At 42.7% G+C, this 14,456-nt stretch overlaps 1 non-coding gene across 1 annotated transcript; it reads left to right on the top strand.

Moving 5' to 3' along the window:
- The first annotated feature begins 8,942 nt into the window (after nt 1-8,942).
- LOC116285632 (U6 spliceosomal RNA) lies at nt 8,943-9,048 on the top strand. Its single transcript, XR_004195324.1, has one exon. It is a non-coding gene; the product is annotated as a U6 spliceosomal RNA (small nuclear RNA).
- Nucleotides 9,049-14,456: the final 5,408 nt, after the last annotated feature.

Here is a 14,456-nt window from a genome sequence, read left to right as displayed (position 1 = left end):
TAGGAGGGTCCCCTACGTGCCATGCCTGTGAGCTTGGACTCCTCAAGGAGAAGCTGGGGAAGCCCCCAAGCAGGGAATGGACCTGGTGAGATGTGTGCTTTATAGATGCCGTCCAGGCAGCTGGGTGCAGAGCGAACTCAAACACAGGAAGACGAAGGCTGCAGGTCAGAAAGGAGGCTGGTGCGATCGTCCAGGACAAAGCCCTGAACTTGGGTGGTGAGAGCAAAATAGCGAGGGGTTAGGGTTAAGAAATCGGTTAAATCAGCAGGCCTTAGGCTAAGTGCATAGAAGGGGACCTGGAGGCCCATTCAGTCTGCACAATTGCCGCAGAAGGGACTCTGGCTTAGAAGAGACTGGATCCCGCCTGACCTGAAGCTCCTCCAACATACCAGGGTGATTGTAAACCTGTAACACCGTGGCGAGGCTGCTGGGTCTGGCATCAACAAATCAGGGCTTATGGGTGGACATTCAGCTCTAAAATCAACTCTAATCCTGGTCTTTCTCATTCTCAGGAATCTTGGAACATTTTGTGGGATAACTATTTTGGAGAACTGAAGACAAATGACGGTGGGAAGATTGAGGCCCATTTTTAGCTACGAAGCCTAGGATTTTCATTTCTAAGTGTTTCCTGATTGAAAGTCATGTGTTTTGTCACGGGAATGCCCTTTGGTTCCCAGAATGATTCCTCAAAGCTTTTAGGACAAAGCTGAAGTCCTGGGCTTTGCACTCAAGCTCCTTTGATGGTCTGCCTAGTTTTCTCCACTCTTGTCCCCCACCATCCCGCACATGCATCCTTTCTTCACATCTTGCCATTAATAATTCATGGACCTTTGCAGGTGGTGCTCCTACTTCTGAAATTTTCTCCCAGAGTTTTTCATCTAAATACCTTTCACTCACCTTCAAAAAGCATCTGATTCTTTAGAAAACTTTCCCAAGCCCCCAGCCTGATTCAATTCGGTTTCCATGCTGAGCCTGTCCACACCCTGTTCTTGTACTTGTCACACTGCTGTGTTTCTCTCCAGCTGTTCTGTCAGTCCTATTAGGCTTTTAAAGGAGAAAAACTGCATTTGTGTGTACATTTCTGTATATTTATTTCCAGTGATTAGCACAGTGCTTAGCAAATAGTTTTGAATAAGTATAGGTAGACATGTATTTGTCCTAGATCAGGCTCAGATGACCAGGGATTTATAAGTCACAATAACAACTTAAAACACCCAATAATAAAACCCCCTAGACAAAATTAGCTATGTGCCGAAGTACTCTGAAAACAGTAAGACACTGATGAAAGAAATTCAAAATGATGAAAATGGAAAGAGACTGTGCTCATGGGTTGGAAGAATTAATATTGTTAAAATGCCCATACCACCCAAAGCAATCTACAGATTCAACATAATCCCTCTTGAAATACCAATGGCATTTTCCACAGAACTGGAAAAAATAAGCCAAAAATTTTTACAGGACCACAAAAGATCCTGAATATCCAAGGCAACCTTAAGACAGAAAAACAAAGCTGGGGTGTCATGCTCTCTGATTCCAAACTACACTACAAAACTGTAGTAATTAAAACTGTATGGTACTGGCACAAAAACAAACACATAGATCAATGGAACAGAACAGAGAACTTAGATAAATCCACACTTACATGGGCAATTAATTTATGATAAAGAAGCCAAGAATATACAATGGGGAAAAGACAATCTCTTCAATAAATCACGTTGGGAAAACTACATGCAAAAAAAATCACACTGGACTACTGGCTTACATCACATACAAAACTAAGCTCAAAGTGAATTAAAGACTTAAATGTAAGATCTGAATCCACAAAACTCCTAAAACATGGCTAGTATGCTGTTTGACATTGGTCTTAGCAATATCTTTTTGGGTATGTATCCTCAGGCAAGGGAAACAAAAGCAAAAATAAACAAATGGAACTACATCAAACTAAAAAGCTTTTGCGTAGTGAAGGAAACTATCAACAGAAGGAAAAATGCAACTTACTGAATGGAAGGAGATATTTGCAAATGACAATATCCGATAAGGGGTTAATATCCAAAAAAATATAAAAAACTCTCACAATTCAATATCAAAAAACAAATAACCTGATTAGAAAATTGACAGAGGAACTGTATAGACATTTTTCCTAGGAATACATATAGATGGCTCATAGACACATGAAAACATGCTCAACATCAGCGACCATCAGGGAAATGCAAATGAAAGCCACAATGAGATACCACCTCACACCTGTCAGAATGGCTATTACCAAAAAGACAACAAATAACAAGTGTTGTTGATGATGTGGGAAAAAAGGAACTCTTGTGCTCTGTTGGTGAGAACTTAAATTGGTGCATCCACTGTGAAAGACAGAATGGAGCTTCCTCAAAAAAATTAAAAATTGAACTACTATACAACCCAGCAATTCCGCTTCTGGGTATTTATCTGAAGAAAACAAAAACACTAATTCAAAAAGATATGTGCATCCCTATGTTCATTGCAGCATTATTTACAGTAGCCAAGATATGAAAGCACCCTGAGCATCCGTCAATGAATGGGTAAAGAAGATGTGGGGTATGTATATACATACACATACATATACACAAACACAGAGAGAGAGAGAGAGAGAGAGAGAGAGAGGAATATTACTCAATCATAAGAAGAATGAAATCTTGCCACTTGCAACACCATGGATGGACGTAGAGGGTATTCCTCTAAGTGAAATAAATCAGAGAAAGACAAATACCATATGATTTCACTCATGAGTGAAATCTAAAAAAGCAAAACAAATGAACAAATGAAACCAAACAAAAGCAGACTCATAGATACATAGAATAAACTGATGGTAGCCAGAGGGGACAAGGTGGGGGAAATGAGTGAAACAGCTCAAGCGAATTAAGAGGTACAAACTTCCAGCTATAAAATATAGGGGGATGTAATGTACAGCATAGGGAAAATAGTCAGTTATATTGCAATACCTTTGTATGATGACAGCTACTAGACTTATAATGTTGATCAATTTGTAGTGTATAGAAGTGTCAAATCACTATGTTGTACACATGAAAATGATGTAATATTGTATGTCAACCATACTTCAATAAAAATAAATTAAAAAATGATGTGCCAATGCTTTCAAAAGTGAAAAACTGATTTACCAAAGTATATTATTATCGCCATAAATGCCATGTTTATCCACTTATTCATTTAGCTAATACTTACCTGTCAAAACTGTGAACAAAGTACAAACAGAACAAGCAGGGCATATTTTAGGAGACTGACCTGAGTGGTGTCCAGATCTTTGGAAGACTAGAAGTTCAGCTGTAACACTGAGTGTTTTACTGACCCCTGTATACTGCAGAGAAGCTAAGTGTGGCTGGGATGGTCCCGAAATCACTTGTCCTGCTGGAAGGAGATCTGAGCGCTAACAAGCGGATTGACCTCGAGTAAAACCCCTCCCTCAGCTCTAATGGCTCATCTGTAAAGCCCCGGCAGCGGTACACACCTCCTGGGTGGCGGTGCAGTTCACTGAGACGACGGGAGCCAGTGTGGGTGCGGGCGGGCGGGGCGCCGGGGTGAGCTTTAAGAGCGTGCGACCCGTGCAGGCTCATGAGGTCTTAGCCTCCGTTCAGCGTCCTGCTGTCGCCATCTTGAAATCCTTTACAATCATTGAGCAAGGGACCTTGCAGTTTCATTTTGCTCTGGGCCCCTTAAATTATGTAGCCAGCTCTGCCTGGCATATAATAGGCACTAATAGTGCTCCCCAAAGAGCCCTAAATTCTCAACCTGAGATTAGGAGGGAAGCTGAGGGGCCACCTCTAATGAGTGCGGGGCTTCGGTGATGTCTTCATTTCGCTCTTCCCCTGGAGGAGAGCTGTTGCTCCTTCTTCCATTCCCACACTGCCTCCTGCAGAGTGTATAGATTTTCAATCCTGCCATCCACTTTCTCTCATTTATTTAAAAATTCCATACCGAGATCATTCTTTCATCTTGACTACTGTTTTTATCTCCCACCTGCCCCCTCTCCCTACCAAGATAAACACGTTGGCTACCAGCTGTTCATAAAATAAAAAGCACAAATTCTTTTTTGATTCCATCAAGTTACAGGGTTTTTTTTGTGTGTGTGTGTGTGTGTGGTGTTTAAACACTTTCAAAAATGTAAATTTTTTAAAAAAGAAAACTAAGTCACTGAGATGGTTTGATTTTGGCACTTGCCCTGTAACTTTAGGCTTTTAATATCTCTGTTGGTCATAAACTGACCCTGAGTTTTTGCCCTGATGAAAATTATTTGTGCCAGAAAGCTACACGGGGTTGAAACATTCTGCCACAATAATCCCTATGGATTAGAGCATATTGAAGTCCAATTATGGGAAGCGGAATGCTTCTTTTAAACCACTGAGCCAACAAATGAGGTCATTGGATGCTGAGAGACTATGAACAGCCACGAAGGGGCTAGTTCACAAGAGATGCTAAGCTGGTTTGGGCTGACCTATCCCTTAGCTGGTGATGGGAATGTTAGCATTTATTTTTCATCAGTCCCCCTTTGCTTTTTTATTAATCCTTCCAAGTTACTGGCCACAAGATAAAAACCAACTAAAAGATGGTTGAATCTCTACACGGCGAAAACCAAGTCAATATCTGTACAGACTCTGTTTCCTTTAAAATTTTCTGCCTAAATGATTCCAAAAATGTCAATGTATTAAGCATTCTAAATAGAGAAGATTTCACGTGTCGTTTCTAAGTGAAAATTCAGAAATATTTACTTCACATCCCCCCTACCCCAAATGCTTTGAGATGGAAAATTGAATGAAAAGAAAAATGGGCAAACAAAACAAATTGGAATCATGCCTGGCTTGTTTACTTTAGGAAATCTCTTAACACACATTTTAATCAATTGAAAAGAGATGGTTCATCAGATCATAGAATTTTAGAGCTGAAAGGAGCCTCAGAGCCTTAACTCGTCCGACTCGCTCATTTTATGGATGAGGAAACTGGGACCCAGGGCGGGGAAGATGCCTTCCTAGCAGTGCACGGCTAATTAGCAGCCGGGCAGAGAATCCAAGTCTCCAAATGCCCCACCTGGTGTCTTCCACAGTCTGGACGTCTGCCTCATTTTCACACCAATTGAATGTCTCTGTATTTCTAAATGTAAAAGACCTGTGAAAGTAATTCAGTGAGCATAGGAAGAATATCTTTTTAAATCAGATGAGCATTTTCAAGTCCAGCTTCTGCATACTGACTGGCATTGGATATAAAGCTATTCTGCACAAGATGGACAATACATAACTTGCAGATTAAAGAACTGCTCAGAAGTTAATTTATTTAAACAACCTTAAACATATACATCTAACATCACATAAGGAAAAAATACTTCGGTCTAATATTAAAGAAAATAAAATCCTAAAGGTGTCCTCTCCCAAAATAAAATAAATGGTGGGACATTCACAGAATTTCCCGGGGGGTGCTTATCAAACAGGGAGGAGAATCTACTTTATTGTCCAAACTGGATCATTTTTGAGGGTGAAAGCATTCATTATGAGTATTTTTTGTTGAGGCAACAAGTGTAAACTGGCACTTTTCAGGGCAACTCGGACACACGGGTCGCTTTACATACAACATGATAAAAAGCTGACATTAACTGAGCATTTACTGAGGGCGAGGTGAGGCCTCCGGGACTTCCACATGGCAACTGGTCGAGCAGGTCAAGTCTGCAATGTTTTATTATAAGAGGCGCAAATATTATATTAAGAGGCAGAGGTGTGGGATCTCATAGTTTTCATTTTTTACAATGAAAGTTCCAGAAATCTTTTCTGTTTCTCTAGGTAGAAAGCAATAAAAGTTTTCAAGGTGTTTCTTTCCCACCCTCCAATCTCCCCTCCACCCGCAATTTCTTCCACAAAGTCCTTCTTTCTAAGATGTCTATGAGTAAGTAGCAAAATTCAAACAGGAATGTTTTGGTACTGAATATTTCTCTGACAACGGCTTCCTGGCGAGGAAGGTTTCTTTGTCCTGACAAGAGAGGTTGCTGCTGAATTTGCTTTTTCTCACTTTTAGTTAGTTTTATAATGGGGTTGTTGAAAGCAATGAACAGTTTAGAAAAATACCCTTGGTGCTGTGGAACAGGAAGCATTTCCAAAGCTTGTTCAAAATCTGATTGCATTAGCAATTTCTCCAATCTATTGTATTAGCTTTGAAATTTGCTTCCGTGACCCACAGAATCTATTGACTCAGACAGTGACTTTTTTTTTTAAAGGAAGAGAGAAAGACCTATCTCTCTTTGGAAAATACAATCTTGGAAGAACTTGGGAAAAAACAGATTTCTAGACTGGCCCGAAGGTAAGATCCAAATCTGTGCAATTTGCTTGTCATCGTCTACAGTGTAGGCAGTCGGCACATCTGCCTTGATAGCTCTTTTGGATATTAGACAGTCCTTTAAAAGTAATAGGTACAGGCTGTAATCCTAGGAGATTTTTCTTTCTAAAGGGAAGAAGAAACCCTGACATTTGAAGACAGCTAATGTGCTTACTGAACCTAGGACAAGTGTCTAGACCTTAATACCTAATGAGGCGGCCTCACGGGGAACTGTCAAAATTGTGATTTACAGAGTTCTGTCTGGTGCCAAGGGCTGTATGCTTGGCACTTAGCTAACCACTCTGCCAGGCATTCTTTGAAGATTCTCGTGATTTATCTCAATAGGGAAAGGGTTTCCTCCATGGAAAGTGAACCACCCAGTTATCAGAACCAGGACATTTGTATGCTGTTATGGGCTGAACTGGGCTCCCCTCAGAAGGATATGCTGACATCCTGAACCCCAAGACCTCAGACCTTTTTTGGACAAGTTCAACTGATGTAATTAGTGAGGGTCTTAATCGAATGTAACTTATTCAAAGGAGGAATTTGGACACAGAAGGAGGGAAGACCATGGGAAGAGATACAGGAGGAAGATGGTCATTTCCAAGTCAGAGCTACAAACTGTCTACCAGGAGAGAGGCCTGGACAAGACCCTTCCCTTGCTCCTTCGGAGAGAGCATGGCCTTGCCAACTTCTTGATTTCAGATTTCTGGGCTTCAGAACTCCCAGAATGAAATAAATGGTGGGACATTCACAGACTTTCCAAATGCCCCATTGCTGGTGTTCTGAGCCACCCAGTCGCTGGCACTTTGTTACAGCAGCTCTCACAAGCTGATACACGTGTTCTCCCATATCTCAGCAGCTGAGGACTTGCTTCTGGTGACCAGTTGTATCCTCTACTCTCTTCTCTGACTGTGGCTGGGGGAAGGCGCCCATAGAGACCAGGTCCAGGTGGGAAGTGCTCGAGTTAGAGCATCAGGCAGCTGAAACCTCTCCAGGCCTCAGAACTGAGGTAGATCCCTGGCTGTCCCCCTGTGGACAGTGGAGGGTGTCAGGGGAGGTGGCCCGTATGGTGGCTGCGATCTTACACCCCTGCAACACAGACAACAGTGGTTCTGAGCAGACTCCTTTTTCACCTTCTCTTACCCGGAGTGGTTTCCAATACGAACTCTAGTGGTGTTAATTGATGGGAGAATGATCTGTCACAGCTATTGAATAATGCACACATTGATGATTGCTTAATAACTTAAAAGCCCTTACGATGGGGTGAGGAGAAGGAAGCAAACATGCTCCACCTCCTGCTGAGGGAGAAAAAAAACCTTCATTCAAATCATTTACAGGAGGGACCCTAGAAGGGCCAGGTGAGCCCTGATCAGTAGCTTCTGCGGGGAAGTCACCTGCTTTTATTAAACTCACCACTATGCCTCTAAGTGCCACCAGAAACATAAGTCTCCTATTAGCTAGAAATAATAAAATGCTCAATAAACCCCGAATTATGAAGGCCCGGCCAGGAAACTCTCAAACGCTCCTGTTTACAGCACACCTGGTGAGTATTTTTACAGTAAAGTATAAAATCTGCCCTTTTGAAAATGGCACAGAATTGGTGGCACCGCACATTGATGCCCTTTAAGTGGTAAACTAGAGTTTGCAGAGTTTATAAACTCCTCATAAGCCTTTGCGAGAACGTAAAAGTTTAGAATAACAAGCGGGGCTTGATGAGCTGTCGAGACGGAAGCAAACAGCCTTCGTTTCCCGTCCGGAGAAGAGGACACTCCGTGTGGTGGTGGAGTTGCCTTGGCCCAGGGGCAAAAAGCTGGTAAAGAGGACTTACATCAGATGAATTCCATCTTCTCTTTGATTTCTGCTATAGAATCGAGGGCAAAATTCTAAAGAAGAAAACTCGTGTCAAAGAAGTGTTAGCAGAACCCACGCTGGCTGGCACGTCATCGCACCCAGGTGGCCATGCAGGTGTTTGCATTTCCCCTGGAGTCATGTGATTTTTTTTGTGGGCTTTTTTGATTCTGGGATCTTCCACACTCACGCCAGCCCTCCTCAAATTTCGTTCTCCGTCCTCTTCTTTTGGCCCACCTCCAATTCCTCCACAAAGTTTTCGGTCATGACCAGGGGCCCTCCCCTGCAGCATGCTGGGTAGCCATCACTCCCCAGATTCCTCTCTTTTTCCTCTCTGGAGTCCTGCTGGTCTCTCTCCAATGGCAAGTTTCCTGGAACCCTCTGTCGCAGGTTGGGTCCTGGGGAAACAAACTCTGAGATGGAGCCTGGGCGGTGCTCAGGGGGCCATCCCCATGCGGGAGTGAAGGAAGCAGGAGGGGCAGACGAAGTCGACTGTGACGCAGTCACCACAGAGCCCTCGCTGACCCCTGAGCTACCCTTCTAAGTTGTCCCAAATGGAGGCGAGGGGGCTGGGTCTCTGGGAACCCAAACATCACCAGAAGCTGGCTGCCCTGGGGAGGGGCAAGGTCTTGGACAAGGCAACAGAAAGGAAGCAAATAGATACAACCCTACATCTTAGAATTTCAGGCGCAAGAAGAGTGACTGAGAAGGAACCACTGTCCACACAATGCCTTAAAGCGCGTCTCTCTGTGCTCGCTTCGGCAGCACATACACTAAAATTGGAGTGAGACAGAGACGATTAGCGTGGCCCCCACACAAGGTAACACTCAAATTCGTGAAGCATTCCGTATTTTTTTAATCAATGATGTGTATGTAACAAAGCCTCGATAAGAATCCAAATGGACAGGATTCGTAGAGCTTCCAGGTTGGGGAACACCCGCTGATGCGGGGAGAGATTGGGTGCTCAGAAGGGGCTGGGAACCTTGGGGTTGCTTTCCATATACCTTATCTTGTGCATTTCTGCCAAGTAGCTGTTCCCCAAAATGTATCTTTTTATAATAAACCAGTAATCTAATAAGTAAAAAAAATTTTTTAATAAAAAAATTGAATCCTACAATTAAAAAATTTAAAAAATAAAAGAGTATCTTATTGTTTCCTTTTACCAGCATGTTTCACATCTAAAATCTGGTTTGGTCCAAATATATACTTATATAATTTGCAAAATTATAGTAAAAAGATCTCCAAATACATATATATATATATATATATTATGATTTGTAAAATTATAGTAAAAAGATCTCCATACATATATATACATATACATACACATATATATAGTAAAATTATAGTAAAAAGATCTCCATATATATATATATATTATGATTTATAAAATTATAGTAGAAAGAATCTTATCCAACTGGCTCTATCCTAGCTTAAAATGTGCCACGTGAACTTTTGAGAAGAAATTAGGATGAGCTGCTTGGCTGAGGCTTTTTTTTATACTAGAATGGTGGAATTAAAATCTCCTTCTTTGAAATAAGGAAAGAATAGATTTTCATCTGTCTGAGGTAATTTAATATAACTTACCTGGAGGCAGAGGAGAATGCAGCAAATGATTCTTCTAGTCATCTCTAGCTCTATAATTATATTTTCAGAGGGGGAGAAAAAAGATTCCTGCTGCTCTGCACATTATTATACATTTTGAAGAGGCTTCAGAGTTTAATATTTGTCATTCAGCCACTTTCCTAATTTTATGTCTAATTAGGCAAGAAATTGAAGTTTCAGAAACAGTCTTGATTTGCAAATTTCCCATATGTATTTCAATTCACAAATTTAAAAAAATATATATTCCTTCTAGGCATGCAGCGCTTTGCTAGGAGGCCAGGGACAGAGGCTGGAGGAGGAGGACAGAGGCCAGTCTCGGGGTTCAGAGCCCTGTGTGGAGGGAGACACATTCACAGCCACCTGGGATGAGCTGTTAAGCTGGGGGAATTGTCATCTTTTAATGGAAACATCGAGGTGAGCTCGCTGAATTGTGTTGGATGCGGGAGGAGTGCTGGGGAAAGCTTTACAAAGAGGCGAAACTGGAACTGGGTCAAGGGAGAACAGAACCTCACTCAGGGCCCAGGAAGGAAGGAAGGAAGGAAGAAGGGAAGAAGGAGGGAGTGAAATAGGGAAGAACAAATCTGACCCCATATTAGATCTGTTCCTTTGCCTCTAATGCTGTGTTCTGTTCCTGGGCTGAGTCATGCTGGTTCTGCACTTTTTGTAAAAGAGTATCGCCAGCCTATAGCCTGAAATGTACAGGAGAGCCCGTTCTCAAGGCTCTGAGCTTTAAGGGTATAACAGTTTCCCATTCATATAAAGATAAAAGATTGTAGAATAGAAAATAACACTTGTCTTGTTGGAGGTTTGCTGGGACACCATGACCTGACCTACATGGATACTTGCAAGAACAAAGGATTCCGACACCAAGAAGTTTGCAACAGCTTCCTCCCCTTTTTTGTACAAAAGGAGCCTGAATTCTGACTTGGTGAAGGTGGTTCTCCAGGACATCATTTCTGAATAAAGTCATTATTCCTTGTCCCAGCACCTCATCTCCTGATTGACTAGCCTATGTACCAATTGGTGAGCAGAGCAAGTTTGGACTCAGTAACAGGAGGAAAGGAGGAAGGAAGAAAGGAAGGAAAGAAAGCAAGGAGAGAGGGAGGGAGGGAGGAAAGGTTCTCAGAGCCACCTCTTCAGTGAAATCCTCCCCTGGCCCATCGTGATTAACCTTCATCCATCGAGTCTACTCTGAGGGATCTGAGATTGAAGACAGTCCCGTCATTGCTCCCCACTTGCGCTTCTGATTAAGAGGCAGCCCACAGCTTTGCACTCCCAACCTACCCAAGTGTTTGTGTGTGAGGGCTGTACTGCAGATCACAAGCTCATCGCCCCCAGTCAGGATGCTACTTCCCAGGGACCCCAGCACTACAGTCAAGTCCTATGGAGAATGCCCCACTTCTTCCAACACTGCCTTGCCTCCCTAAGCTCTAAAAACAATAGCAAAGTGTCTCTCAAGACTGCTATTCCCATAGAGATAAGTCTCTCCTCTCACCTTTCTTATTTTTCAGGATTTTGTTTAAAATATCTTATTGTAAATAACTACTAGTATTTATTTTTCTCTTTTACATGGTCAGTATAAGGCTGCAAAGGATGAATGCTTTGTGGGGTTTGTTGCAAACAGCCGCATGACCACAACCCCATGCTCAAGGTCAGCACAAGTCTCCATATGAAGGAAGTGAACTTGAACTTCAATACACTTTACTCTCTCTTGGTTTCCTGGCCACACTTACATTCTTCCAGTGCTCAGATCACCTCTCTCGCCTTCAGCTATTTGTCAGCTAATCCCTCTAAACTGTGAATTCTCCACCTGAAGATGTTGCCTACACCACAGAGACAGTTCTAACGGTGGACTCACAGGCCCTGTAACTGACATACATTGAAATTGTAGTGGCCACATGTCACAGAGGGCCAAGAGCTGCTGGGACTACACTCAGAGGACCCTCAGCCAAAATGTCCCAAATGCGGTAGCAGCCGCCTTTTCCAAACTCACAGATCCTTAAAGAGAATGTCTGGACTTCCTAACTTGTAGGTACTGATGGATGGTGGCTTTTTGACCCTGTGAGTTAACCCTGTTCCCCACCTTTCTTGGATCTCCAGATACACAGGAACCTAAGACACTGCTCCTTATTCACAGACTGAAGAGTTTCACTGGCTGTGAATTTCCTCACCCTTCTGCTTGTCCATGTCAGAGCATCAATCTCTGTGACACTGAGCTCTTTTCCTGCTCTTCTGCATCCTCACGCCTCAAATGAGCCCACTTCCCTGTGTGCGGGATCCCACCTTGCTCCCCTCAGAACCTTGTTCCATCAAGTGCTCTCTCTCTTTTTTGTTTATATCTTCGAAGAATCCCTCTTTTGCTCGTGTGGGTCCTTCCCATCACCCAGGGTATGAATCTTTTCCATCTGAACTCCTATTTTTGCCTTTCTCTTTAATTCACTGCAAATTAGCATCCTTCCTCTCCATCCTCACAGAGCTCTTCTTTCTAGCATCACAGTGATCCTCTAATGGTCCACTTCCACAGACACCTCTCAGTCATCTTAATTTGGTTTCTTTGGTTTCCTTGCAGTATTTACCTCAGCCAATCTTTCTATCCTTAATTTTTTTCATTTGGTTTCTTCATTGAGCTCCTCGGTTTTCTTTCCAGATGTCTCTTCTTCCATAACATCCTTAAATGTTGGCATTTATTTAAATTTTGATATCATGAATCTCTCATCAGCCTTTTCTCTTGAGTCCTTTCTGGGCTGTCTCATTTACTTCCATACCTTAAAATCCACCTGTTGCCTCTAAGCCCATATCTCCCACTCAGGCATCTCTCCTATGTCCCATACATAAATGTTCTGGTGCCAAATGGGCATCTACACCAGGTCAATCCAGAATCCTCGTACTTGCTCCATCCCAAAGTGTATCTCCCCCTCTTCAACTTCTTTGCTCTCTCTCTGGTATTCCTTAAGAGGTGCCAGATACCAATCTGCACCCATGGTCCTCCTGGATTTATTCCTTTCTTCACCCCACACAGCTAATTGAATCACAAATCTCATCAATTGTACCCACCCAGGACCTCTCTTGTCCAATGCCCTCTTCCACTTTCCACTGCCACTGCCTCCATTTAGGCATCCATCACTTCTTATATGGACAATTTTTGTTGCTTCTTTTTTCTAATCTCGCCCCTCACCACCCATCCGCCATAAGCACCATCCCACCATCCACCCACCACTAATCTGATGATACCAATGCTCAGTCAGAATTCTCCAAGGTCCCTCATTGTTTAGGACAAAGAAAACTATGGCCCATGGGCCAAATCTGGCCCATTATCTGTTTTTGTATGAACAAAACTCATGTACAGACTCAACTCTTTGACATGTGAAAGTCACCATAAACAATGAAAAAAAATTGAGTATTTGTGAAAGACAGTATAGGGTTTACAAAAATTAAATTATTCTCCATCTGATCCTTTACAGAAAAAAATTTGCTGGCCTCTGGCTTACAGGATTAATCCAACCTTCTTAGCATGGCACAAAAAGCCCTCCAACACATGTTCTCTGTCTGCTAGCCCAGACTCATGTTCTTTAACTCTTTCTTTAATAGAAAGCAGTATTAGAATTGTGTGTGTGTGTGTGTGTGTGTGTGTGAGTGTGTGTAAGGCTGCGTAACACTGTGGTTAAAAGTGGAATGCATAGCCAGGATATCTGGGTTGAATCCTGACACGACCACTCATTAGCTACGTGACCTTTGATGATTTACGTAACCACATTATGATTTAGTGTCCCCATATATAAAATAGAAGATCTGAATCCAACCTTTTCCTAATTGAGAGGGGCTATGGAAACACATTGCTTTACAGTCTCATTTTATTTGTCTATAACATAGAGGTGAGAAAATTGCCTTTTGGATGAAAATTCCTGGTGGTAGATGTAACAAAATGTATTTTTGAGAGCGATGTTCAACGTATTGGAATATTCTCACTCAGTTCTCTGAACTGATTTCTCTGACATTTGGTAGGAACAAGAATTCACGTGTCAATGGGAATAGCAAAGAAATGGGAAAAGGAAAATAGAGGTATTTGCAAGGAATTTTTGAATTTTTGAAAAAGAGAAAGGATCCCTCTTCAGAAAGCAATTCTCCCGCGCTGTATGTGAGAGCTGCGTGAACTGAGAAGAGCCGTGTACGTGTGAGGCGGGATGTGTAGCACTCAGCGCTCACCCTCATTGGACTCTCTTCCTCTGACCTCTGGAAGAACGAGGTTTTCTTCCCCTCTTACAGGCCGGTGAGTCATGTGACCAGTCCGGCCAGTCAGCTGTGCCATTCGTTGCTTCCTGGTTGAAGCACTGAATTGGTGGCTTGAGCCTCGTCCTTTCCTCCCCTGCTGGATAGAAGGAGGCGGGCAAAATCCCAGGTGATATTTTGACAAGATGATGGCACCTCTCAGGGGAGTTACTGAGTCACTATATGAGAGCAAGTTTGTCCAGAGTGTTGCCCGGACCCACGATGGATCTGGTGGCTGTGAGAAATGAACTTTTGTTGGATTCAATCGCAGAGATTTGGGAGTTGTTTTTGCACCTAACCTGGCCTATCTTGGATTATTCTTTTATGAGAATAATGCCATCCCCTCCCCTCTCAGCCCTGGGAGGAGCCGGGCTATTGTTCTGTGCTGATGA

This window comes from Vicugna pacos, chromosome 25 (assembly GCF_048564905.1).
Source record: "Vicugna pacos chromosome 25, VicPac4, whole genome shotgun sequence".
Taxonomy (NCBI): Eukaryota; Metazoa; Chordata; class Mammalia; order Artiodactyla; family Camelidae; genus Vicugna; species Vicugna pacos.
The sequence above is the reverse complement of the archived record's forward strand: the minus strand, read 5'-3'. Positions and strand labels throughout refer to the sequence as shown.